The 8,526-nt window shown below is 50.4% G+C and overlaps 1 pseudogene; it reads right to left on the bottom strand.

The window, feature by feature from the left end:
• Positions 1–348: 348 nt before the first annotated feature.
• LOC106831356 (regulator of microtubule dynamics protein 1 pseudogene) lies at positions 349–1,264 on the bottom strand (annotated as a pseudogene).
• Positions 1,265–8,526: the final 7,262 nt, after the last annotated feature.

The following is an 8,526-nucleotide window of genomic DNA, read 5'->3' as shown; positions in this document are numbered from 1 at the left end:
GGCAAATTATTTCTCCCACATAACTTTACATATTCCCAGACAGAGGAAATAGATGTTTGAACTCCTATCTTGAAAACCTGAATCGGTGTTTTTCTCTCTAGCTATTTCTTTTCCTCATGTTTCCTTTTCCCCATGGGAACAGTAAAGCTGTGTTCATTGCCCAGAGGAAGGGGGGCTGGGCAGAAAGCTTTTCCAGGGGTCTGTGGCTGACTGTTGGCGTCCAATAGCCGAGCCACTTAACCTTCGTTCTTTCTTTCTTTCCTTTTTATGGTTAGTGTATTATTTCATGATTTGGTGAAAAGGCGAAGTTCATTATCTATTTCATGTGCTTTCTTCCCTGAAAAATTGTCAGTTCTTGTCAATGAAACCTGTAAGCACCTGAGCAGCCCCTGTCTGTCCCTGTTTATCCTCCTCTGCGTGCTGGATGGTCCTTGGCTTCATCAGCCAGAAAGCAGCCAGCTGTCTGTTGTGTGGCGTCAAGTGTGTCTTCCCCAAAAGAAGCAAGCTTTGGCTGTAGGAGTTTTGATCCACTCGTTCTGCCCTTTGAGAGCAGCCAACGGCCTCTTCATGGGTGGGACTAGGGGGAATTAAAACAGCATTTTAGCAATTCTTCTTTGATGCCTAGGCGTTTCAGCAAACGTATAACACCCATAAGGTGAGCTGGGGTAGCATCTTTAGGATGCAGTTCAATCGCTTTCTCGATGCCCCTTGGTAACATCAGCATTGGCAGTTTTTACCACGATGCCTTGGTCATCTCCAGCATCCCTGATACAGATTGTATACCACTCATGAACTGCAAAACTTCATTTTTTTCCCTAGGGCTCTTTTGGCCTACTCGAGGCTTTGTACACCAGGAGCTTTCTCTCTCCTTCTGAGGTTCCCCTAACTGAGCTATATACCCCGTGATGCCCGGGCCAACCACTACAGTAACTCTGCGCCTTCCATTGCCCACCTGTTCGTGTATCGGGTTAGCAACTGATATAGTTTTTCTGTTTCTCTTCTTTCTCCACTTTCATATGGGTAATCTGCTTGTTCGAGGATTTCTTCAACTCAGAAGACTTTGGCTGTGACAAACAGCACAGCAACCTGAGAAATGACTTGACAAGTTTCAAAACCCAATAAAACAAGGCTGAGAATAAAAGGCCCCTTTTGAAAGCTGCTAGGTTTCCCATCACTGCAGAGCAGAGGAGTCGCCAAGGACCACACTGCCCTGGGCTGCCAGCAGCCCCTGTCGGGACCCGAGGTCGGGAGCAGCATCACGTCCTAGAGGGAGAGTGCACTAGAGTCAGGCAGCCAGGGCAGTGTGACCGACAACTCGCAGCCCTCACTCCATGACCGTGATCAAAATGGTCAAGCTTTGGGGAGGGGACATGGATTGGTAGGCTGGAGCTCATGGAAGCCCCAAAATGGAGCTTGAGGATGTGGAGTTGGTCAGAACATGCCCAGTCCACTTTTGCATTGTGTCCCAGAAGGTGCAGGAGTGCCCACAAGAGGTGGCAGCCTCAGGAACCTCAGCTCCTTCTGGACACCCTGGGAGGATGGGCAGGAGGGGAGGTTAGGGCTGTGGCCCTGTGCACAGCCACTCTGTTAACACATGTCTCCAGAAGGATTGGCTGATGGAGAAACTGGACACAGACACCACCGGAGCAAACCAACATGCTTGCTTCTCAAAGGCTGCCCTGAAAGTGGCCGGGCAGTTGGGGCACAAGCAGAGAGACCAGCAACATTCTCCAATGGCAACCTGAACCGGAAGCTTCTGGATCTCCCCTATTCGTTTTCTATTGCTAAGTAACAAGTCACCACAGGCTTAGCATCTTGAAACAACACCCATTTATTACCCCGCATTTCCTGTGGGTCACGAGTCCAGGCATGGCTCGGTCCTCTCTCGAGGACCTCACAAGTTCTCACAAGGCTGAAATCACCGTGTTGGCCATACTGTGTTCCCCCTTAGAGCCTGGAAGATTCTGCTTCCAAGCTCCCTCTTGAGGCTGTTGGCAGAACTCATTGCCATGAATTCACAGCAGCTTCCTCCTTCAAGACCAGCAAGAAAGTCTCTGACTTCCTCCGATTTTTCCCTTCAAGGAAGGTCTGGTCCACGCCCAATAATCTACCTTTTGATTAATCCAAGGTCAACTGATTAGGGACCTTAATTACATCTGCAATTTTGCCATCCTTCGACTTTGCCCTATTCTATTGGGTAAAAGTCACAGATTCTGCCCACACTTAAGGGGAGGGGCTCATACAAAGGTGTGACTCATTGGGAGCCATGCTAGGGTCTCTCTCCATGTCCCCCACAAAGGACCTCATCAGTGAGCACCTAGGTTGAGTGAGGAATCTGAGTGAGGGAGTGTCCACCTCTGATCTTTTAGAGTCGCAACGTCCCCCTTAAAGCTGCAGATGCCAAATTCTTATGCCCATGTCCCGTTTATTGATAATCCTATTCTCCTCTTTCCCTCTTCACACTGTACCAGGTATGTCCTGAGAGGTGGTACTGAACTGTCCCCTTGCACTCTCCTATGTTGCCTGAGGCCTTGCTGGGGGCCAGACGCCCCAGCAGGCACCATGAAGGGGACTCATTGACGAGGCCACCTCTACCCAGTCATCTAGTCGTTCACCTGGCACCCACTGTGGGCGTGACAGGAAATAAGGGTGGGGGGTTCCTGAGGGGTTTAGGATGGAGAGGAGTGGGCAAGGCTAGCATTAAATGACTCCTTCAGGAAGAACATGATAGTGCCTGAATCTGGAATGCAAGTGGCCCCAGGCAAGTGCTGTGTGCCCAGCCCTTGGCAGCCCAGCCGGGTCACCCTGCAGGCCAGCCTCTGTGCTGGGGTGGGGCCCAGAGCGTGGAACACAAGTTCCTTTCAGCTGTGCATTCCAGAAAGGCTGGGCGGCCATGGTCAGTGGGGTTTCCTCTGAAGCCACACCTTCCCCGGGCGAAGGTGTGGGTTCTGTAGAGAGGTGGGAGGGGTGGGGGCGGGGGTTGTGGGTGGGCAGACAGAGCTGGTTCTAGAGTGAAGGGAGGCTGAAGAGGCCTGCCAGCCGAGTCCAATGCCTGCTTGGGACTTTTTTTTTTTGGCATAAAGGACGTGCTTGGGATCAATGGCAAAATCTGAGTAAGGTTTGTGCTAGGATTAGATCATGGCACACGTCAATGTTAATTTCCTGATTTTGATCATTGTGCTGTGGTTATATAAGGGATTGTCCTTGTTTTCAGGAAATTACACCGAATGTCTGGGGATAATAGGACATCAGGTCTGCAATTCACTCTCAAATGGTTCAAGAAAAAATACTAATGTCTGTCTAGGTAGATGGGTAGATAGGTCGGTAGATAGAGAGGGACAGTCAGTGTAAACATTTGGAGGATCCTTGTGATGGGTATATGGGAATTATTATTTTATTTTCCTATGAGTCAGAATTATGTCAGAATAAAAATTTAAATAGATTTTAAAAAGGAACAGAGTTGTTTGGCCCCAAGCTCTGGAAGATGTGAAGATACAGGGATCCTGGCTGTGGGACCCCTCAGAGGGCACCACCAGGGCAGAGGGGGCTGCTCCCCCTCCTCATGAGACCACTGCCAGCTTTGGTCCGCCCAGGCTCTCAGCACGGCCTGGAGACAAGGAGCTGGGGATGAAGCCAGGCGAGGGTGGGGAGGCCGGGGCAGCCTTGGGGTACAGAAGACGCCGTAATTAGGACTGTCTGTCTTTGGAGGATCAAAGCCTGAAGGTCCACTGACGTAGCTGGGCAGGTGGGGTCCCAGCTTGGGGACAGTCGGTTCCACACCCCAGCCTGCCTAGGGACAGCACCTGAGGTCTAGTGTGAGAGGTCAGGATCTCGAGGAGGATGCCAGCTCTCAGATGTCTGCATCCTCAGCTTGATCAGGCCAGGTGGGCTGCCTGTGGGCCTGGCTCAGGGCCACTCTCAGGCCAACTCGGGGAGGGAAGGGGCCAGGGGCAGGGACAGGGCTGGTAGCCTCGGAATAGCCATCTTCCATCTGGCTGCCTCAGTACCGGCCACATCCCTCTCCTGGTGGCTGAGGTTGGTGCAACTCCTCTCAGCTGAGGCTGGTCTGGATCCTGCCCGTGTGGCACAGCTCTGAGCAGGGAACTGGGGCTTCTGTCATCAGAGAGAGCACTGGCAACCTTGGTAATGGAAGCCGTCAAACAGAGAGAAAATGAGAGAGGATGGTGCAATGACCCCGTTGCCCATCACCCAGCACGCCCGATTCCTTACTCCTCTCCTGCTCAGGGCTCAGGCATCAGGGGATAAGTCAGACTGAGTTTGAAAACTTTTACTTTCCTTGGGCGAATCGCTTTTCTGCTCTTGACTCTCGTGACCCCATCTATGAAGCAGAGATTCAAATCCAAAACTCAGAGGGGCGCTTGAGGATCCGATGAGGAAACCTGTGTGAAGTGCTCGCCATGGAGTCATGGAGCATGAGCAGTCTGCGTCAGGGCTCGTCACCTCATGAGCCACCGTGGGAGGGCCCAGGTTTAAATCTTCCTTGCCTTGTGACACAGCCCATCTCCAGATTTGCCCACAAGTCTCAGGCCCTCTTAGACACTGTCGAGATGCCATAGATGGGTCCCACTGTGCCACCCTTCCCCACGTGCCTACCAGGTGCCAGCACGGAGCATGCCTCTCAGGTTCCTTTGGCATCTGGACACAGCCCTGGGCTCTAGGACAGCCTGGGCCTGGCTCTGGTCTCGAGGCTCCAGCCTGGGTGGCCTCAGCTCCACTGACACGTCCTGTCTTCCCATCACGGGCTCGTCGGCCCCAGCAATCAGCTGGACAGGCCCAGACACAGCTCAGGGACACAGGGAACAGTGCCCTCAGGTCCGCCTCCCAGCCCTGGGACCATCTGATGAGGGACAAAGGAGGTGGCCGCAGTCAGAGGTGCTGCTCTCCAGGGGGACAGACAGAGGCATAGCATCTGGCAAATTGATCTTGGGAGAATAAACCCACAGAGCTCTGAGCTCCCGTGAGCCCTCGTTGCCTCCAGGTCCCAGACCAGATGTACGTTGCAGGTCTACATTTCCTAGTAGCATCATTAAAAAAGCAAAAAGGAAACAAGTGGAATTAATTTTAATAACCTTTCATTTAGCCCAATATATCGAAAATAGTACCATTTCAAAATATAAGTCATATAAAAATTGAGCTGTTTTACTTTTCATGTTCTTCTTTTCATGCTCAGTCTTTATGATCTGGTGTGCACCCCATGCTGACGGCACGTCTCAATTCGCACTCGCCACATTTCTAGCGCTCAGTAGCCGCACGTGGACGAAGCAGGTATGCAGCGGTTGTTTCAACCCTGGCTATGCACTGGAATCACCTGGAGCTTTGAACAAAACAGATTCCCAGGCTGCACCCCATAGTAGTTACATGGGAATCGGGCGGGGGGACGGGCAGACGGCAGTGTTTGTGAAGTGGGAGGTGTTATGACAGATGGAAGGGCTTTCCATGGAGGGAGTAGCCTGTGCAAAGGCAGAGAGGTGTGGAAGGGCAGCGTTTTGCAGGGTGGGAACCTGGTGGGGCAATGGCAAGAGATAAGGGTGGAGAGGCAGCTGGTGTGAGACCATAGGAGGGCCCGGAAGCCCTTTGGAAGGAGCCTGGACCGAGCCTGTGGCCAGTGCAGCAGGGGAGTGGAATGTTGGTGCGTGGTGGGCATCTTGGGGGAGAAGATGGGCCCTGGGTGCTCAGACAAGGGGGATAAAGGCAGTGGTAGGCTCGCCCTCTCACCAAGGCTCTGAAAGCGGGAAGATCTGAGAAGGAGAACTGCCAGAAGGTTGACGTGCTTTAACGTGGAGGTGGTGGTGGTGGCGGTGGATACCTCCGTGCTCCTGGGGAGCAAACAGGCTGTGCCTTTGTGGGACAGATAATCCGGTAAAGCGATTGATTGCTCCGAACAGAGTAATCACGGCAAAATACAATGGCGTTTTCAAATAATTGCACTCACACAGCTGTGCTAATGAGATTCTGCTCCTGAGACTGAACTGTTGAGGCCATGCAGCCACTCACCTTAGCTCAAAATGTTTGTTCCTCAGCCGATCTAGGGAAGAAGAGGATGACATTTAAGGATGTCAGCGAGTCATGGCTCCCAAGCCAGGTAAGCCTGGGGGTCGAGCGGGTGACAAGGGCTGGCAGAGTGCTAGAGCTGTATTTCTCTAAAGTGCATACAGATCATGGAGGATCCTATTGAATTCAGACTCTGAGGAAATATGTAGGTCTCGAGTCGGGTCTGGGATTCTGTGTTTCTGAAAAGCTTCCAGGTGGTGTGGATGCATGGCCTAGGGACCATACTTGAAGTAACAAGGGTGTAGAACCGAGACTTCAGACTCAAACAGGTGTGGCTGGAATCTGAACCATGTCACTCTATCTGAGCGACTTTGGGCAAGTTATTTCAGATATCGAGGGCTCCTTCTCGCCAGCTGCAGACTGGAAGGACAGTGTGGGTTGCTGTTGCATAGTCTAGACCAGCTCCTGCCTGCCCCACCCTAAAGTGCTCCTTCATGCGAAGTCCAGCTCATCTGATTGTAGCAGAGCTCTCCCAGCCCTTGGGTTAGTCTTTGTCCATCCTTTTCCTTTCGGACCATTTATGTCCTTACAGCTGGCCTTGCCCATTGTAGATAGTACATATCTGCATTTTGTTTTGTTTCATTTTGATACTCTCTGTCTTTTAACCTGTAGTTTAGTTCATTTATATTTATTGTGATTGGAGATACATTTAGATTTCTTTCTACCACTTTATTTTGTGTTTTCTATTAATCATTCATTTTCTACGGTTCTTTCTCTGGTTTCTTCTGGATTCTTTTTTCCCCTCTTTTTGGATGATCAAGTTTTCTCTATTTTCTTTTTCCTCCTCTACGGGTTTGGAAGTTATATGTTCTACTTTTATTCTTTTATTGATTTGCTTTTAAATTATCACATGAATACTTGACTCATGGTCTCCGTTTATATAAGTAATTTGGTCTGAAGACATATTGCAAAATTCACAGACCCATGTGAGATACTGTGATTTGTCGATAAAAATTTCAAATGATGGGTAGAGAAGAGATATTTCTGTATTTATTTAGTGTCTAATAAGTGCACATGAAGATTTTGCATGGTGTCCAGGCACTATTTCTCCCTGTTCAGGTCCAAGAACCATCTCCTCATTTTCTTTATTGCCAAGTGAGCCATTCCTGGCTAATTTCATATTTCCTGCCATGAGAAAAAGGTAGCAACACTTTTATTACTCACAGTGCCATGCCTCTTTGGAAGCTGTGCATTGAAACATCATTGATCTTCTGGACTTTTCAGTTCCCTAGGGCCATTTATTTCATGCTAATTACATCATTACTCATGGCGACATGGCTTCATCCATCATCTCACCTGTGAATACTGGCTTCCAGTGACTCAAGGCTTTTACTAGGCTTCATTGGTGGTAATTACAAATGAAAGTCTCACCTACAGTATGCATGAAAATGTGGACAATAATCCAATTTATTGTCATGTTAAATTTACCGTTTAGAATTTTATAGCATAAAAACAGAACAACGTATTTTTCGATCATGTGTTCTCCTGAGCCCCCTGGGCCACAGTCACTGCATTCCTAGAATGTGATCTGTCAGTGCTGACCACACCCCTGCCTTCCACACACTACCTCCAGTGGAGAGGATAGGCAAGGGGCCCATAGGTGGAGAGAAAAGAGTTTTGTGGGTTTTTTTTTTTTTGCACAAATGAATGACTGTCTCTCATCCTGCATGACTTAAGACCAACCTTGGAGAGCACAATGTCACCGTATTGATTGGAGGCAAAAAAAGACATCCATCGAGGGGCACATTGGCTTCATGGAGTAAGAGCACTGGATGTCCGCAGAGGAGCTGGACCGCCCCCACGCCCTCTACGCCAGGACCGCCTACCTGTGACTTAGAGTCTGTGGAGGGATGAGGTGATGCTCTGGAGGCCCCAGCTCTGCTTTTACCTTCTTGGGTGCTGTGTAGCAGAGGGCGCACCAAAGTCAGAACATAGGATTGGCAAGAGCCCACTCTGGAGTCTCCAGGTCTGGTTACCTGACTTAACACCGTGGAGAGCCCCTCAGACATCTGGTCAACCTCATGAGGCGGGAGGGGAAGGAGGGTGAGGGGGAGGGAGATTGGGATGGTGGATGGAAGGTGCTGTGAGGTGGGCTAGGCAGGAGTTGAAGAGTAGAGGAGGGGTTGCAGAGCACCCTGAAGAGGAAAAATGGAGATTAGATCCATGCTGATCCAGATAATATTGTCGTATGTATTGATGATGGTGATGACAACTTGCCTCTAACCAGTGTGGCCCAGACTAGGTTTTCCTGGTCAGGTTTATTTCCTGGAGTTGGCAGGAGATCGGAAGAACATTTGCACCCATAATCTCTTCTTCTTTGGCCCCTGGTGCGAGGGGTGCTATTGCCACTCTCATTTGACGGTGGGGAGACTGGCTCAGCAGCTCAGGGCATCCTGCCTGAAGTCCTATCGCAGGTGAGGGCAGGTGAGCCGAGAGCCCAGGACCGTGTGGCTC

The sequence above is a fragment of the Equus asinus genome, chromosome 2 (assembly GCF_041296235.1).
Source record: "Equus asinus isolate D_3611 breed Donkey chromosome 2, EquAss-T2T_v2, whole genome shotgun sequence".
Classification (NCBI taxonomy): Eukaryota; Metazoa; Chordata; class Mammalia; order Perissodactyla; family Equidae; genus Equus; species Equus asinus.
This window is presented reverse-complemented; position numbering and strand designations above follow the sequence as displayed.